Genomic DNA, 18,432 nt, shown 5'->3' with positions numbered 1-18,432 from the left:
TGTGCGTCTAGGCGGATGGTAACAGGAGACAAGGGACACGATGTTTTTACCCAGGTTCGGGCCCTCTCGATGGAGGTAAAACCCTACTTCTGCTTGATTAATATTGATGATATGGGTAGTACAAGAGTAGATCTACCACGAGATCAAGGAGGCTAAACCCTAGAAGCTAGCCTATGGTATGATTGTTCTGTCCTACGGACTAAACCCTCCGGTTTATATAGACACCGGAGGGGGCTAGGGTTACACAGAGTCGGTTACAATGGTAGGAGATCTAGATATCCGTATCGCCAAGCTTGCCTTCCACGCCAAGGAAAGTCCCTTCCGGACATGGGACGAAGTCTTCAATCTTGTATCTTCATAGTCCAGGAGTCCGGCCAAAGGTTATAGTCCGGCTATCCGGACACCCCCCTAATCCAGGACTCCCTTAGTAGCCCCTGAACAAGGCTTCAATGACGACAAGTCCGGCGCGCAGATTGTCTTCGGCATTGCAAGGCGGGTTCCTCCTCCAAGTACTTCAAAGAAGATTTTGAACACAAGGATAGTGTCCGGTTCTGCAAAATAAGTTTCCACATATTTCCATAGAGAGAATAATATTTACACAAATCTAATATGCTGACGTATTCCGTAGCGTGACATCACACCATGGCCAAGCCTTTATTCGAATCATTTTATTGTCCCACCTCAGCACGTTTAGCAAGGCGGTTTCTTTGGCACGTCTTGTCGAAGCAGAGATCGTGTCCCCTTATTCCGGGATTCTCATCAATACGGGCGTGGGTAACCCAGTCGTGCCCGTTGGTATATTTTCTCGATCAAAGGCGAGTCCCAACCGGTTACGGGGAGGGCCTTTGGTATTCAACCTCTTATAAAGAGACCAAGGCCTTACTCCTTTCTTTCAATCTCAAACGAGTTCGCCCTTCGCCTCGAGTTCCAACACCCAAGGCTCCAGATTTCAGGCACTTTGGATCTTCGACAATGTCCGGTTCCGACCTTCGAGGCCGATGGATGCCCTCCTCCGTTACGGAGGAGGATGTGCTAAAGTTGAGAGAGGCCAGGTTCTTGACCTGCGAAATTTCGCATAGGCTGCCCGCTCAAGGGCAGGTCATTCCCACTCCCAAACCTGGTGAGAGTGTGGTGTTCATGTCTCACTTCCTTCGGGGGCTAGGCTTCCCGATGGATCCCTTCGTGAGGGGGCTCATGTTCTATTATGGGCTGGAATTTCATGACTTAGCTCCGAAGTCCATCCTCCATATTTCCTCATTTATCATCGTGTGTGAAGCTTTCCTCCGTATTACTCCTCACTTCGGACTATGGCTCAAGACCTTCAAAGTAGAACCGAAGATAATCGAGGGGCGGAACACGGAGTGCGGAGGTGCTGTTATAAGCAAGAATGCTAATGCTCCATGGACTGAGGGCTCTTTTCAAGAGGAGCTCGGCTTATGGCAACGAGAGTGGTTCTATATCACCGCTCCCAGGGGCACCAAGTGGGTGACGCCACCTGCCTTTCGCTCGGGTCCCCCACCACAGCTAGCGTCATGGGTCAATAAAGGACTAGACTGGGGGCCATCCAAGGACGTGCCCTTGTTGTAGGGCCGCATCAAGGATCTCTTAGAAAGAGACCTCGGCCTGGTCAAAATGACGCAGGTCATGCTGATCCGCCGAACCCTGCCCGGCAAACGTCGCTCCCTTCGCCTGTGGGAGTTTATTCCGGAGGGACCACGAGCTCTCCAACATATTATGGGCGCGACACCCGTGGAGATGTACAAATTGTTCTTCGGATCACACGCAATGTGTCCGGTCTTGACCGAGGACGCAGGTCTAAGCTGTAATCGCCCGGATACTCAAGTAAGTAGCCTTGTGCCCGGACTCGCTATCCGTATATTTGTCATAAACTTGCCCCAAAAAGAGTTGTCCTTTAAACAGGAGTGGATAGCGAAAGCAAAGCTGATCAGGTGTCCGGCTCCCCTCCCCGAGACCACGCCGGATCCCGTGCTAGTCAGGATGTTGAAGATTGTGCCTTTGGAGGAAAGCAAGGGAGGGGACAAGGAAACTACGGCCTCCTCGAAGGAGGCTGTTCGGAAGGGAGGAATCAAAAATTCCTCTCCTCAGGGGAAGAAGAGGACCGCCTCTGAAGATCCGGACACCATGGCCTCAAAGCGGGGGAAGAAATCCTCGTCAGAGGGTCCTACGCCGAGGGATACCTCGGCCGAATTATGCCCTCAAGGGGATCAGCCCTCTACCGGGCCGTAAGTAGAGAGAGGTTTTCTTTTTAAGAGATGAGAGAAATCCTTGCTTTATATCTGAGGAAAGTAACCGAAAATTTTACCTTGTAGCTTGGACCTCAGCCCTTCTCAGCAGAGCTCGTCTTCGGGGGACCTTCTTCCGGAGATGATGGAGAGCGGAACGCCTCCCCCTGCCGTACCGCCTAGCGAGGCGGGCGACCCTGAGGTATCGTCGCGGAGGGTTTCTCCGAATCCGGCAGGGCCGGAAGGTAGTCGTCTGGGCCCCCAAAGCCCTCCGTGTCCGGCCTTCGAAAAGGGCCATCGGACGAGTCCGGCACCGTCCGGTGCACGGTCGGAGGAGCTGAAGGATATGCTAGGGTGAGCGTCAATCTCAAAGGAACACCGTGCATTGATGGGTACGGTGATTGAGAGGATTTCATCCGCAGAGAGCGGATTGCACGAGGCCGTCAGGAGTTTACTGACAGGTTTTGAGGTACGCGAGATAATGCACCCTTTTTGACAGTTGCGCATAAATAAGATGCGCCCTGTGTAGATAGTAGCCCCTGAGACTCTGTGCGTTGTCAAAAGTGACGGCGCACAGAGGATCATAATCCCAGGTCTAATATGCCGCCTTCATACGTAGGTGGCGAAGTGTCCGGTGGCTAGCCGGACTGATGAATTTGCCGAGCTAAAGCGGCAACTTGACGTGGAAGATGCCGACATCGCGCTTGTCAACAAGCGGCTTGACGAGGCACAAGGTATGTAATTCCTCTGGCGGCACCTGGTAAGAGGAGCTTTATGCCAGTATCTTACAATGTGTGTGCTTGACGCAGATGGTGCCGCTGCCATGGAGAATCTTTGGGCGGAACTTGCTTGAGCCAAGGAGCAAGCCAGGAAAAGTGATGTGGCTGCCGGAAAGGCAATTGAAGAGCTGAAAGCCGAACAGGCTGCTCACTGCCGAAGCAAGAAGGAAATGGCCGAGATGGCCGTGAAGCTGAAGAGCGATGCTGACCGTTGCAAGCTTCTTGAAAAAGAAGACCGGGCGGAACAGACGGACCTGGAGAAGGCCGTTGTGGATGCCAAGGATGCTCGTTCTGCGATGAGAGCTATGAAGGAGGAGCTACGTCAGGCCGGAGAGATCACGGCTGGAAAGCCCTTTATGCTGCGGAGGAAGTTCTGTGATCCTAAACATGCTCCATTAGACCGGTTGTGGAGTACGGCGGACACCTATATGGATTTGGCAGCGAGTGCTGTGGATGCGACCGAACACTTTCGAGATCAAGAAGATCGCGAAGTGGAAAAGCTCTTCTGGTCGCAGTTCCACAATCCAGAGCGTCCACTGTCAGTAGCCGATCGTCTGGCCGAATGGGCCGAGCTGAATAGGTTGTCCGGACTCGCCATGAAGTGTGTCATGAGTCATCTGTGGCCGGAGAGACCAGAGCCGAAAAGTTATTTCAACTTGGTGCAGCAGTTCCTTGGTGCGGTGCCGTATATTAATGCGATGAAGAGGTCAGCGTGCATAGAGTGTGCGCGGATGGCTCTTGCCCGTGTCAAGACATACTGGGCGGAGATGGAGACCACCGCTGTTGCATCCTGAGATTCGGACGGAAGCCGAGTACCTACCGAGCACTATTTTCAAGAAGTTCTGCAAGGCGCTCGTGTAATAGAGACGCAGTGCTCGAAGGATGCTATGTTCGAATAGCATATGTTATTGTAAAACAATATTTTGATAAATTGTAGAAGCTTTTTATACTTGTGCCTTCAAGTATTATAACACCTCCTGTGCGGCCATTTAAGATATATGTATATATAATCTGAAAGATGGCAGTCGTCGGCTTCAGCCCCCACGCAAGTAATGCGGGGGTGTTCGCAGAAGGCGCATTTTCACACTTGATCCAACGTCTTGGTCCTACAAAGGAGGTGATAGCACAGCGAACTAGGAAATCGGACTATAATGCTTTATCACTTTCACTTAGCCATAGGAGCTTGACAGTGAGGCTACTTAGATAGCCCCTGGTGGCGCCTGCGCTCGCCCGAATTCGGGGCGCGTATGTGCCTGGCCGGGAAACGGCCCTTCATTAATGCAGAGGAATCCTATAGATTCTGGTAAGTCATCGAGTGGTTGACCAGTCTCATGATATATCATGACAGTCAGTTTTCGGCTTTCTCTACTGAGGTGCTCGCCTGGCCGAACGGGGGCACAATCGCAGTAGTTCTCCTGGTGCCGCCTTAGCCAATAGAGCGGAACATAAGGCAGCAAAACACAGGAGCCTGGAAAACCCAACATTTGACCAAAGACATGATTCGGAGCTGATGCATATAAGGCCAAACTCGCGACGCCGAACACTCCCTAAGGTATTCGGTCTTTATGAGGGCGGGCGGGACAACGCCCTTAGGCATAAGCCCCTAGTGTCCAGGTACGGGCAAATTTCTGACGTGGCCACATGCCAAGACGCCAGCCTCCTCCTTGGTTATACCAAAAAAAACCAGGGGATGTGTATCAACAAGAGACAGTAAAAAAGGTTTACGCAGGGTCTTAATCTGAAAAGAATCCTTGGAATGGGTCCCTGCTGCACGTCTGCGCCTGTGTCTCCGTTGTGCCGTATTCTGGACGGGCGCAGCACGGTGTTCATCTGTAAAAGAGAGGAACTTAGTTGAAAAAGGGTCGTGCCGAACAAAAGTTATACTAAATAAACGAAGTATAAATTTCAATGGGTAAAATTGAGCTTGATTGTCTCTTGTTTTATATGCGCGGAGCCCCTAGTACAGGGGTACACGGCTATTAAGCCTTTATCAATTATATGTTTATGCCGGACTCGTCTAGCCGTGTCCGTGGTCTTAATGACCTGTTTAGATGTTTTGGCTGGTGAAGCCGTTTTTTTTGTGGGGCTGTCAAGGCAGCCGCACAGTCTTCCGCGCGGGAGGCGCACTCAATTTTTTCCCTTTAATGAGATGATGCCTCGTGGACCGGGCATCTTGAGCGTAAGAGACGCATAATGCGGTATTGCGTTAAAGCGGACGAAAGCTTCGCGTCCCACTAGTGCTTGATAGCTGCTTGAAAATGGGGCGATATGGAAGGTTAGCTGTAACGCCCTCGATGCAGCTATAGCTCCCACGTGTCGAGGCACGACTTAGAGACATAACCGCATTGAAAGCAATGTCGCAAGTTAGGCAATCATCACAACATCCCATGTAATATAGATAATAAAAGGGGAGATACATAGTTGGCTTACACTCGCCACATCAATCAAGTACATAAATAGCATTACAACATCCAAACACTCATGGCCCGACTACGACGCCAAAATAAAAGATAACCCAACATGTGACACGGTCCCGATCACCCCAACTGGGCACCACTACTGATCATCAGGAAAAGAAACATAGTATCGCTGAGAGTCCTCGTCGAACTCCCACTTGAGCTCAAGCGCGTCACCTGGAGCGGAATCATCAGGCCCTGCATCTGGTTTAATAGTAATATGTGAGCCACGGGGACTCAGCAATCTCGCACCCTCGCGATCAAGACTATTTAAGCTTAATAGGTAAGGCAAGGAAAATATGTGGAGCTGCAGCAAGCGGCTAGCATATGTGGTGGCTATCCTGTTCGCAAAAGAGAGCGAGAAGAGAAGGCAAAGCGCGAGCGAGTAATCTAGAGAACAACCTGTGCAAGCATTACTCCAACGCCGTGTTCACTTCTCGGACTCCGTCGAGAAGAGACCATCACGGTAACTCACACTGTTGATTCATTTTAATTAAATTAAGGTTCAAGTTATCTACAACCGGACATTAACAAATTCTCATCTGCCCATAACCGTGGGCACGGCTTTTGAAAGTTCAAATCCCTGCAGGGGAGTCCCAACTTAGCCCATGACAAGCTCTCACGGTCAACGAAGGAATAGACCTCCTCCCGAGACGTTCTGATCAGACTCGGTATCTCGGTTCTTCAAGACACTTCGACAGGTTAAAACAAGTCCAGCAACACCACCCGAATGTGCCGACAAATCCTGATAGGAGCTGCACGTATCTCGTTCTCAGGGCACACTCAGATAAGCAATCCGTACAACTAAAACCAGCCCTCGAGTTTCCCCGAGGTGGCGCTGCAAGCGGCTCTAGGTTGGACCAACACTCAGAGGAGCACTGGCCCGGGGGGGTTTAAATAAGATGACCCTCGGGCTCCGGAAACCCAAGGGAAAAAGAGGCTAGGTGGCAAATGGTAAAACCAAGGTTGGGCATTGCTGGAAAAGCTTTAATCAAGGCGAACTATCAAGGGGTTCCCATTATAACCCAACCGCGTAAGGAACGCAAAATCCGGGAACATAACACCGATATGACGGAAACTAGGGCAGCAAGAGTGGAACAAAACACTAGGCGAGAGGCCGAGCCTTCCACCCTTTACCAAGTATATAGATGCATTAAGATAACATGGCAATATAATGATATCCCAACAAGTAAATAATGTTCCAACAAGGAACGGTCTCCAATCTTCACCTGCAACTAGCAACGTTATAAGAGGGGCTGAGCAAAGCGGTAACATAGCCAATCAACGGTTTGCTAGGACATGGTGGGTTAGAGGTTTGACATGGCAATTTGGGAGGCATGATAAGCAAGTGGTAGGCATCGTAGCATAGGCATAGCAAAAGAGCGAGCATCTAGCAAAGCAAAGATAGTAGTGATTTCGAGGGTATGATCATCTTGCCTGCAAAGTTGTCAGAGTTGACTGGATCCTCGAAAGCAAACTCAACGGGCTCCTTGTTAGCGAACTCGTCTCCCGGCTCTACCCAAACAAGACAAACAAACAAATGGAACACAATCAACCACGTGCAAAGCTCAAACAATATGATGCAAAGATGATATGCTATGCGGGATGCAATATGTGATGCATATGCAAGATTTGATAAGGGATGCATGAACCTGACCTCAACTTGGAAATCCAAGTGTGCCACTGGAAAGATGAGATGAAATCTCTTGAAAATGATATAGAGAACACCGGAATCGGAGTTACGGTTTGGAAATGGCAAGCAATTCAAATATGACCATGTTCTGCGATTTACAGCAAGTAGCCATCTAAATGCAACAAGATGAACATGCTACAGCACCCAAACATGGCATAAAAATACATGGCAGGGATGCATTCAAGATGCTTAACAAAAGTCTAGCACTAAGCTACGGCCAATTCATCCATTAACAAGTTCAAACAAGCATGGCAAAAATGCATTTGACAAACAGATTTCAGACTTGCTGAAATTAACACTTGTCTGGAATTTCAGATCAGATAGCACACTTCAGAGCAACAAAACTATATGCTACAGGACCTGAACATGGCAAAGTAAAGCATGGCATGGAGCTACTCAAAGAGCTTAAGAAAAGTCCCTTAGTGACCTTGAGCCAAAAGGGATCAGAAAATACATTTGCAAGCATGTGAACATGGCAAAAACATAATCAGATCACAGACTTAGTGAAAACTGGAGCGTGCTGAAAACAAATATCAAGTAGGCATGTTTACGAGCTCGATGCACTCACTACAGAGCAAGTCATGACAATCTAGGCATAAAACCATCCAGAATACACAAAATGCAAGCTAGACATGGCAAGAACAATAGCATAGCATGCACGGATCAACTACAACATCTTCGGCAAAATCGCTAACAAGTAGACAATCTGCCCAGATTCACGAAATAGCAAAAGTAGAGCTCGATTGACTCAAGCTAGGGTGCTCCATAATTGCAAACAAAGACATGGATGGATAGACCACTACAAGATTAACAAAACATCCTTACTGATCATCCTCAAAAGAGGCACGGATCACTAGGAAACAACATGAACATATGGCCATATGAGATAAACAGATCAAGGACTTGGTGGAAATGCTAAGTCCCTGAAATCAGCAGTACCAAGTGCCTCACTTTGCAAGCTTGTGCTAATCACCACACATATCACAAAAATACATGGGTTGCACCTCTGGAAAGATGGCAAAACCCTTAACAAAACACATGTAGAGCTCATGGGCATATCATGCACACAATAATCATGGCAAAAATGACAAATATCTAATTGGAGCAACAGATCTGACAATTATCTCAAATAGCACCCTTCTAACAGCATTTCGGGCATCAAGATGAACTCAAATGAAAATGATTCAATGAGATGAAATGATGTACTCTCTGAGACGAACATTTTGATAAGCTATATGCCCAAAACGGAGCTACGGATGCAAAGTTATAGCACAATGAACAGGGCAACATGAACTAGGGTTTCGGGAGAAAGTCAACCCAAAACGGATCTCGGATCAACATCCGGACGACGCGGATTACGAGGAGATCGCCGGAAACGTCGGGGTTTGCCGGAGTTGGGGAAGCTCGCCGGGGACTTGGTGGCCGGAGCTCGTGGCTACGGTGGCCGGAGCTCGTGGCTACGGTGGCCGGCCGGAGGAGGACGGAGAAGAGGCAGCGGCGTGGAGGAAGCCGCGGGGCGGCGTGGGCCGGCGATGGCCGCGGCGGCTCGGCGCGGTGGCCGAGGTCTCCGACGGCGAGGTGGCGGCGCCGGCATCGGGCTCCGGAGGCGGCGGGGCGGAGGTAGCCGAAGCCACGGGCGGCGGCGGCGGATCCCGGGCCGCGGGGGCCGGCTATGGGCCTCCCGGGCCGGAGCGGCGGCGGCGGGGACGTGCCACGTGGCAGGCACGGACTGGCGCGGAGGTGGGGTACGGATGTGTCCGGCCGGACGGACAATGTCCGGCGCGGCGGAGGAGATATTTTTTTTAGGGTTTCAAAGAGGGGAGATCCGTATTTGGAATGGGGGAGGTATATATAGGCATAGAGGGAGCTAGGAGAGTCCAAATGAGGTGCGGTTTTCGGCCACGCGATCGTGATCGAACGCTCTAGATGATGGAGAGGGTTCAGGTGGGTTTTTGGGCCAACTTGGAGGGGTGTTGGGCTGCAACACACACGAGGCCTCTTCGGTCCCTCGGTTAACCGTTGGAGCATCAAATGAAGTCCAAATGGTACGAAACTTGACAGGCGGTCTACCAGTAGTAAACCAAGGCGCTTGGCAAGTCTCCATCCAATCCAGAAATGTTTAATCCCCACACATGAAAGAAAGGTAGAAATGACCACCGGAGGTGAACGAAGCGCCGGAATGCAAAACGGACAACGGGGAAAATGTTCGAATGCATGAGACGAACACGTATGCAAATGCAATGCACATGATGACATGATATGAGATGCATGACAACGATAACAACACACGGAGACAAAAACCCGAACCCGAGAAAATAAAATAACTTAACGCCGGAAACGGCAAGAGTTGGAATACATATTGGGAAAGTCATATCCGGGGTGTTACAACACTCCACCACTATGAAAGGATCTCGTCCCGAGATCTAGGACTGAAAGAACGCCGGGTACTCAGAATGGAGGTGATCCTCGCATTCCCAGGTAGCTTCACGGTCGGAATGGTGTGACCACTTGACTTTGAGGAATTTGATTGACTTGTTGTGAGTCTTGTGTTCAGTCTCTTCAAGAATAGCAACTAGGTGCTCACGATAAGAGAGATCTTCTTGGAGCTCAATGTCCTCGAAGTTGACGGTGCAGTAAGGAGTCTTGAAGCACTTTCGAAGCTGAGAGACATGGAACATGTCATGAACATTTGCAAAGTTTGAAGTAAGATCGAGTTGATAGGCGAGATCGCCTCTCTTGCTGACAATCTTGAAAGGTCCCACGTATCTAGGGGAAAGCTTCCCTTTGATACCGAAGCGATGAGTACCTTTCATAGGAGAGACGCAGAGGTAAACATGATCTCCGATCTCGAAAGCCAAATCACGGTGCTTACTGTCATAGTAGCTCTTCTGGCGGGATTGGGATGCTTTGAGGTTATCTCGAGTGACTTTACACATTTCCTCTGCCTCTGTGATTAAGTAATTTCCGAGAAGCTGACGTTCGCCGGTTTCGGACCAGTTGAGAGGGGTACGGCACTTCATGCCATACAGAATTTCAAATGGGGCCTTGCCCGAACTTGCTTGAAAACTGTTGTTATAGGAGAATTCAGCATAAGGAAGACAATCCTCCCACTTCATGCTGAAGGAGATCACACAAGACCTGAGCATATCTTCAAGAATATGGTTGACACGCTCGACTTGACCGCTAGTTTGAGGATGGAAAGCTGTGCTGAAGCGGATGTTGGTGCCCATGGCCTTCTGAAAAGAATCCCAAAACTTGGAGGTAAAGATGCTGCCACGGTCTGAAGAGATCACTTGTGGAATACCGTGCAGAGAGACAATTCGAGAGGTATAGAGTTCCGCCAATTGAGCTGCAGTGATTGACTCTTTGATAGGCAGAAAGTGAGCCACTTTAGTGAGTTTGTCGATGACAACGAATATAGCATCATTGCCACGCTTGGACTTTGGAAACCCAGTCATGAAGTCCATCTCAATGTGGTCAAACTTCCATTCTGGAATGGCAAGAGGTTGGAGGAGACCAGCTGGCCTTTGGTGTTCTGCCTTCACTCTTCTGCAGACATCACATTCATTCACGAATTGAGCAATCTCGCGCTTCATTCGAGTCCACCAATAAGCCTACTTGAGGTCCTGATACATCTTCATGCTCCCAGGGTGGATGGGGAGGAGAGAATTGTGAGCCTCATTCATGATCACTTTACGGAGGTCACCTTTGGGCACAACAATATGATCCTCGAAGAAGAGAGTATCCTTGTCATCAAGGCGGTAGCACTTGTACTTGGGTTGACTCTTGGCAATCCCAATCTTCACCTTTTTCACCATAGCATCAAGAAGCTGAGCTTGGCAAATCTGGTCTTCCAAGGTAGGAGAGACTTGAAGGTTGGCAAGGAAACCTTGAGGAACAACTTGCAGATTAAGTTTGCGGAAAGCTTCACAAAGCTCGGGTTGATAAGGCTTGAGAATCAGACTGTTGCAATAAGCCTTCCTCCTCAATGCGTCAGCAATCATATTGGCCTTGCCTGGAGTATACTCGATACTCGGATTATACTCTTGAATCATTTCGACCCATCGAGTTTGCCTGAGGTTGAGATTAGGCTGAGTGAAGATGTACTTGAGACTCTTGTGGTCAGTAAAGATGTCCACTTTTCTTCCCAATAAGAGATGTCTCCAAGTCAAAAGAGCATGCACAACTGCCGCCAACTCGAGATCATGAGTGGGGTAGTTCTTCTCATTGGGCTTCAACTGGCGAGAGGTATAAGCAATAACTTTCTTCTCTTGCATCAACACTGCGCCAAGACCTTGGAGAGAGGCATCGCAAAAAACCTCGTACGGCTTGGATTCATCAGGCGGAGTCAGAACTGGAGCAGTGATCAATTTCTCTTTCAAAGTGTTGAAAGCAATGTCACACTCCGGAGACCAAACGTACTTTACATGCTTCTGGAGAAGATTTGAAAGAGGCTTCGTGATCTTAGAAAAGTTTTCAACGAATCTTCAGCAATAGCTTGCGAGACCGAGGAAGCTATGGAGTTGCTTCACGTTCTAAGGAGGTTCCCAATTCACAATTGCAGACACCTTCTCAGGATTCACCGCGATGCCCTTGGCAGAGATGATATGACCAAGATAAAGAACCTCATCGAGCCAAAATTCGCACTTGGAGAACTTGGCGTAGAACTTGTGTTCCCTCAGCTTATCAAGCACCAAACGCAAGTGCTTGGCATGATCTTCCTTGTTCTTCGAGAAAACCAGAATGTCGTCGAGATAGACCAAAACGAAGTCATTGGTGTAGGCGTTGAAGATGAAGTTCATCATGCGAGAGAAAGTCGGAGGAGCGCTGACGAGGCCAAAAGACATGACAGTGTATTCATATGAACCATAGCTTGTCCTGAAAGCTGTCTTGGGAATATCTTGCTCACGGATTCGAATCTGATGATAACTCATACGGAGATCAAGCTTGGAGAATACTTGGGCACCTTTGAGTTGTTCGAACAGCTCGTTGATGTTGGGAAGTGGCTATTTGTTCTTGATGGTCTTCTTGTTCAATGGACGGTAATCAACACAAAGTCGGTCTGTTCCATCCTTCTTCTTCACAAAAAGAACACCACAACCCCACGGAGAAGAACTAGGCCGGATGAGACCCATTCTCTCTTGAATATCGAGTTGCTTCTTCAGCTCCTTCAACTCTTCAGGTCCGAGCTTGTAAGGACGCTTGCACACAGGTTCCGTGCCGAGCTCAAGATCAATGACGAATTCAACTGGCCGATGCGGAGGCATTCCTGGAAGCTCTTCTAGAAAAATGTCTTGATATTCGCAAATGACTGGAATTTGTGAGATAGCATCTAGTTCACCCTTCTCATTGAGAGAAAACAGACGGATGGTATTATCACGAGCGGCAAAGACAATTACATCCTCAGATGAATGAGTCAATTGAATCTGCCTGGCTGCACAATCAAGATGCGCCTTGTGCTTAGAAAGCCAATCCATTCCGATAATAAGATCAATATCCGAGTCACCAAGAACATTTGGAGAGGACAAGAACTTATAGTCACCCAAAGTGATTGTAACATCCGGAACGCATACACGAGATGTCATTTGACGGGCCGGAGAGACAATAGCCAACGGTTTCGACAACACTTGAGTAACAAAATCATGCTTAGATGCAAAAGGTCTCGACATGAAACAATGCGATGCACCAGTGTCAAAAAGAACCCTTGCAGGAATATCGTTAACAGGAAGGTTACCCATGATGACATCTGACGAGTCCTCTGCCTAAGCTGCATTCATCAAGTTGACCTTGGCGTGCTTGGGGTTATGCTTGACCACAGCTGTACTTGCCGATCTCACAGGAGGAGGAGGAGGAGGAAGACGCCTCTGGTTGAAATACTTGTTGGCATAGTGACCCTTCTGTTGGCACTTGTTGCACGTGACCTCTGAAAGCGGACGGTGATACGGAGCACTCGATCTTGGAGCTTGAGATGAAGTCTTGTTCTGAAAACCAGGGTTGGGTGGGTGGGAAGATCCACTGCCACCTTTGCTCTTCTGCTGATACAGCTGACGGAAAGGAGGAGGAGGAAGCCAATACTTCTGCTGCTTGGCCACTTGAGTAGAGGAAGAAGGAGTAGCATCTCTGACTCGCTTCTTGGAAGCATCACACCTCAATTGAGCGGCCTCTTGCTTCAATGCCATGTTGTAGAACTCATCGTACCTCAAGGGCTCAAAGAGAACAAGAGCGAGCTGGATTTCTTCTCTGAGACCACCCTTGAACTGGTATATCATGCTCTTCTCATCAGGGACGTCCTGCTTGGCAAAGCGGGCGCGCTTCTGAAACAACTTGTTGTAGTCATAGACAGACAAAGAGCCTTGCTTCAGGTTGCGGAATTCCTCACGCTTGCTTTCAACCACGCTCTGGGGAATATGATGAGCTTTGAAGTCTTGACGGAATTCATCCCAGGTAACAACACGTCCACCTCTGGAATCCTTATACTGCTGGAACCATTCTGCAGCTTGATCTTTGAGTTGGAAGGAAGCGAACTTGACAAAGTCCTCAGGCCTGATGTTACTGCACTCGAAATGCTTGCATAGATCCACGAGCCAATCGTCAGCATTGGTTGCCTCAACACAATTGCTGAAAGTCTTTGGCCCGTTAGCAAGGAACTGGTTGAGTGTAGCAAAGTGATTCTGATTGTTGCCTTGGTTCCCTTGGTTGCCTTGATTGCGCTCTTGAAGAATTTGCATGATCAACTGTGTGTTTGCATTGGTTGCGGCCATCACAGCTTGCCATGCCTCCGGAGGAGGTGGAGGTGGTGGCAGATCTTGATTTTGATTCTGATTGGTGCTCTTAGCGGGAGCCATCCTATAGAGGTTGATGACCGTTAGCACATAGACAGATAAATGAAGCTGAATCCAACGGAATGAAAATTGCAACAAAAAGTCTTCACATCCGAACAAAATGAACGAATGCATTCCTCTTGAAATGGTCACATATCCATAAATTGAGAAGCCACTTAGAATTTAGGTAGAGAAATAAATCAACAAGGTACGGATCAAGAACGAATACTCGGTAAGAAATCCCAATCTCAAACCAAATATCCGTGGAAGAAGAACTAGGGCTACAAGAATTCCCACCTATGAAACTCCCAAACCTTTCCGGTTATGCAATTAGGTGTTGGGGATACAGGGGAAGCATAATATCTCACCCAAATCTAGCAAATCCTACATCCAGCTGTATCCATCCTTCAACACATAACTGAGAAAACTTCGGAAACCATCTACCTCAACCTTCGAAAAGCATCCATTATACAAGTTATGGCGATACTCCCAAACTCCCGCCCCAGTACTGGGTGGCATCGAGGTTATCTCACCAACGAACTGCATAAAAGAGATTTTCGATGTCGGCGTACTAAACTCAGGTATTCCAGAACTGCAACGATAAAATTATGACAACAACACCTTAGAGCTCAACTCCCCGGGACACTTCCACAAAACCCCTGACAGGAGGCACCAACACAATGTTCTCATCATAAAACCATCGAAACGATTCCAAGATACCCGCGTGATCCTAAAATTTTTTTTAGTGACATTTGAGAAGAGAAGAATTAAAACTCTATGTCAGGATGCCTTACCAGAGCGATGAGGAGACTGGGAAGTAAAAATAATTCCTAAACTCTCCGATATATAATTCCTAAATGACTCAAAACATTTTTCTAGACACAACTCGACCGCTAAAAATGATCAAGCAATGGGGCTCCTAAGGTCGGGGAAGGCTCTGATTACCAACTTGTAACGCCCTCGATGCGGCTATAGATCCCACGTGTCGAGGCACGACTTAGAGACATAACCGCATTGAAAGCAATGTCACAAGTTAGGCAATCATCACAACATCCCATGTAATATAGATAATAAAAGGGGAGATACATAGTTGGCTTACACTCGCCACGTCAATCAAGTACATAAGTAGCATTACAACATCCAAACACTCATGGCCCGACTACGGCGCCAAAATAAAAGATAACCCAACATGCGACACGGTCCCGATCACCCCAACTGGGCACCACTACTGATCATCAGGAAGAAACATAGTATCGCTGAGAGTCCTCGTCGAACTCCCACTTGAGCTCAAGCGCGTCACCTGGAGCGGAATCATCAGGCCCTGCATCTGGTTTAATAGTAATCTGTGAGCCACAGGGACTCAGCAATCTCGCACCCTCGCGATCAAGACTATTTAAGCTTAATAGGTAAGGCAAGGAAAATATGTGGAGCTGCAGCAAGCAGCTAGCATATGTGGTGGCTATCCCGTTCGCAAAAGAGAGCGAGAAGAGAAGGCAAAGAGCGAGCGAGTAATCTAGAGAACAACCTGCGCAAGCATTACTCCAACACCGTGTTCACTTCCCGGACTCCGCCGAGAAGAGACCATCACGGTAACTCACACTGTTGATTCATTTTAATTAAATTAAGGTTCAAGTTATCTACAACCGGACATTAACAAATTCCCATCTGCCCATAACCGCGGGCATGGCTTTCGAAAGTTCAAATCCCTGCAGGGGAGTCCCAACTTAGCCCATGACAAGCTCTCACGGTCAACGAAGGAATAGACCTCCTCCCGAGACATTCCGATCAGACTCGGTATCTCGGTTCTTCAAGACACTTCGACAGGTTAAAACAAGTCCAGCAACACCGCCCAAATGTGCCGACAAATCCCGATAGGAGATGCACATATCTCGCTCTCAGGACACACTCAGATAAGCAATCCGTACAAGTAAAACCAGCCCTCGAGTTTCCCCGAGGTGGCGCTGCAAGGGGCTCTAGGTTGGACCAACACTCAGAGGAGCACTGGCCCGGGGGGTTTAAATAAGAAGACCCTCGGGCTTCGGAAACCCAAGGGAAAAAGAGGCTAGGTGGCAAATGGTAAAACCAAGGTTGGGCATTGCTGGAAAAGCTTTAATCAAGGCGAACTATCAAGGGGTTCCCATTATAACCCAACCGCGTAAGGAACGCAAAATCTGGGAACATAACACCGATATGATGGAAACTAGGGCGGCAAGAGTGCAACAAAACACTAGGCGAGAGGCCGAGCCTTCCACCCTTTACCAAGTATATAGATGCATTAAGATAACATGGCAATATAATGATATCCCAACAAGTAAATAATGTTCCAACAAGGAACGGTCTCCAATCTTCACCTGCAAATAGCAACGTTATAAGAGGGGCTGAGCAAAGCGGTAACATAGCCAATCAACGGTTTGCTAGGACATGGTGGGTTAGAGGTTTGACATGGCAATTTGGGAGGCATGATAAGCAAGTGGTAGGCATCGTAGCATAGGCATAGCAAAAGAGCAAGCATCTAGAAAAGCAAAGATAGTAGTGATTTCGAGGGTATGATCATCTTGCCTCCAAAGTTGTCAGAGTTGACTGGATCCTCGAAAGCAAACTCAACGGGCTCCTCGTTAGCGAACTCGTCTCCCGGCTCTACCCAAACAAGACAAACAAACAAATGGAACACAATCAACCACGTGCAAAGCTCAAACAATATGATGCAAAGATGATATGCTATGCGGGATGCAATATGTGATGCATATGAAAGATTTGACAAGGGATGCATGAACCTGGCCTCAACCTGGAAATCCAAGTGTGCCACTGGAAAGATGAGATGAAATCTCTTGAAAATGATATAGAGAACACCGGAATCGGAGTTACGGTTTGGAAATGGCAAGCAATTCAAATATGACCATGTTCTGCGATTTACAGCAAGTAGCCATCTAAATGCAACAAGATGAACATGCTACAGCACCCAAACATGGCATAAAAATACATGGCAGGGATGCATTCAAGATGCTTAACAAAAGTCTAGCACTAAGCTACGGCCAATTCATCCATTAACAGGTTCAAACAAGCATGGCAAAAATGCATTTGACAAACAGATTTCAGACTTGGTGAAATTAACACTTGTCTGGAATTTCAGAACGGATAGCACACTTCGGAGCAACAAAACTATATGCTACAGGACCTGAACATGGCAAAGTAAAGCATGGCATGGAGCTACTCAAAGAGCTTAACAAAAGTCCCTTAGTGACCTTGAGCCAAAAGGGATCAGAAAATACATTTGCAAGCATGTGAACATGGCAAAAACATAATCAGATCACAGACTTAGTGAAAACTGGAGCATGCTGAAAACAGATATCAAGTAGGCATGTTTACGAGCTCGATGCACTCACTACAGAGCAAGTCATGACAATCTAAGCATACAACCATCAAGAATACACAAAATGCAAGCTAGACATGGCAAGAACAATAGCATAGCATGCATGGATCAACTACAACATCCTCGGCAAAATCGCTAACAAGTAGACAATCTGCCCAGATTCACGAAATAGCAAAAGTAGAGCTCGATTGACTCAAGCTAGGGTGCTCCATAATTGCAAACATAGACATGGATGGATAGAGCACTACAAGATTAACAAAACATCCTTACTGATCATCCTCAAAAGAGGCACGGATCACTAGGAAACAACATGAACATATGGCCATATGAGATAAACAGATCAAGGACTTGGCGGAAATGCTAAGTCCCTGAAATCAGCAGTATCAAGTGCCTCACTTTGCAAGCTTGTGCTAGTCACCACACATATCACAAAAATACATGGGTTGCACCTCTGGAAAGATGGCAAAACCCTTAACAAAACACATGTAGAGCTCATGGGCATATCATGCACACAATAATCATGGCAAAAATGACAAATATCTAATTGGAGCAGCAGATCTGACAATTATCTCAAATAGCACTCTTCTAACAGCATTTTGGGCATCAAGATGAACTCAAATGAAAATGATGCAATGAGATGAAATGATGTACTCTCTGAGGCGAACATTTTGATAAGCTATATGCCCAAAACGGAGCTACGGATGCAAAGTTATAGCACGATGAACAGGGCAACATGAACTAGGGTTTCGGCAGAAAGTTAACCCAAAACGGATCTCGGATCAACATCCGGACGACGCGGATTACGAGGAGATCGCCGGAAACGTCGGGGTTCGCCGGAGTTGGGGAAGCTCGCCGGGGACTTGGTGGCCGGAGCTCGTGGCTACGGTGGCCGGCCGGAGGAGGACGGAGAGGAGGCAGTGGCGTGGAGGAAGCCGCGGGGCGGCGCGGGCCGGCGATGGCCGCGGCGGCTCGGCGCGGTGGCCGAGGTCTCCGACGGCAAGGTGGCGGCACCGGCGTCGGGCTCCCGGAGGCGGCGGGGCGAAGAACCAGGCGGCGGGGCGGAGGTAGCC

The sequence above is a fragment of the Triticum dicoccoides genome, chromosome 4A (genome assembly GCF_002162155.2).
Source record: "Triticum dicoccoides isolate Atlit2015 ecotype Zavitan chromosome 4A, WEW_v2.0, whole genome shotgun sequence".
NCBI lineage: Eukaryota > Viridiplantae > Streptophyta > Magnoliopsida > Poales > Poaceae > Triticum > Triticum dicoccoides.
Note: the sequence above shows the minus strand (reverse complement) of the source record.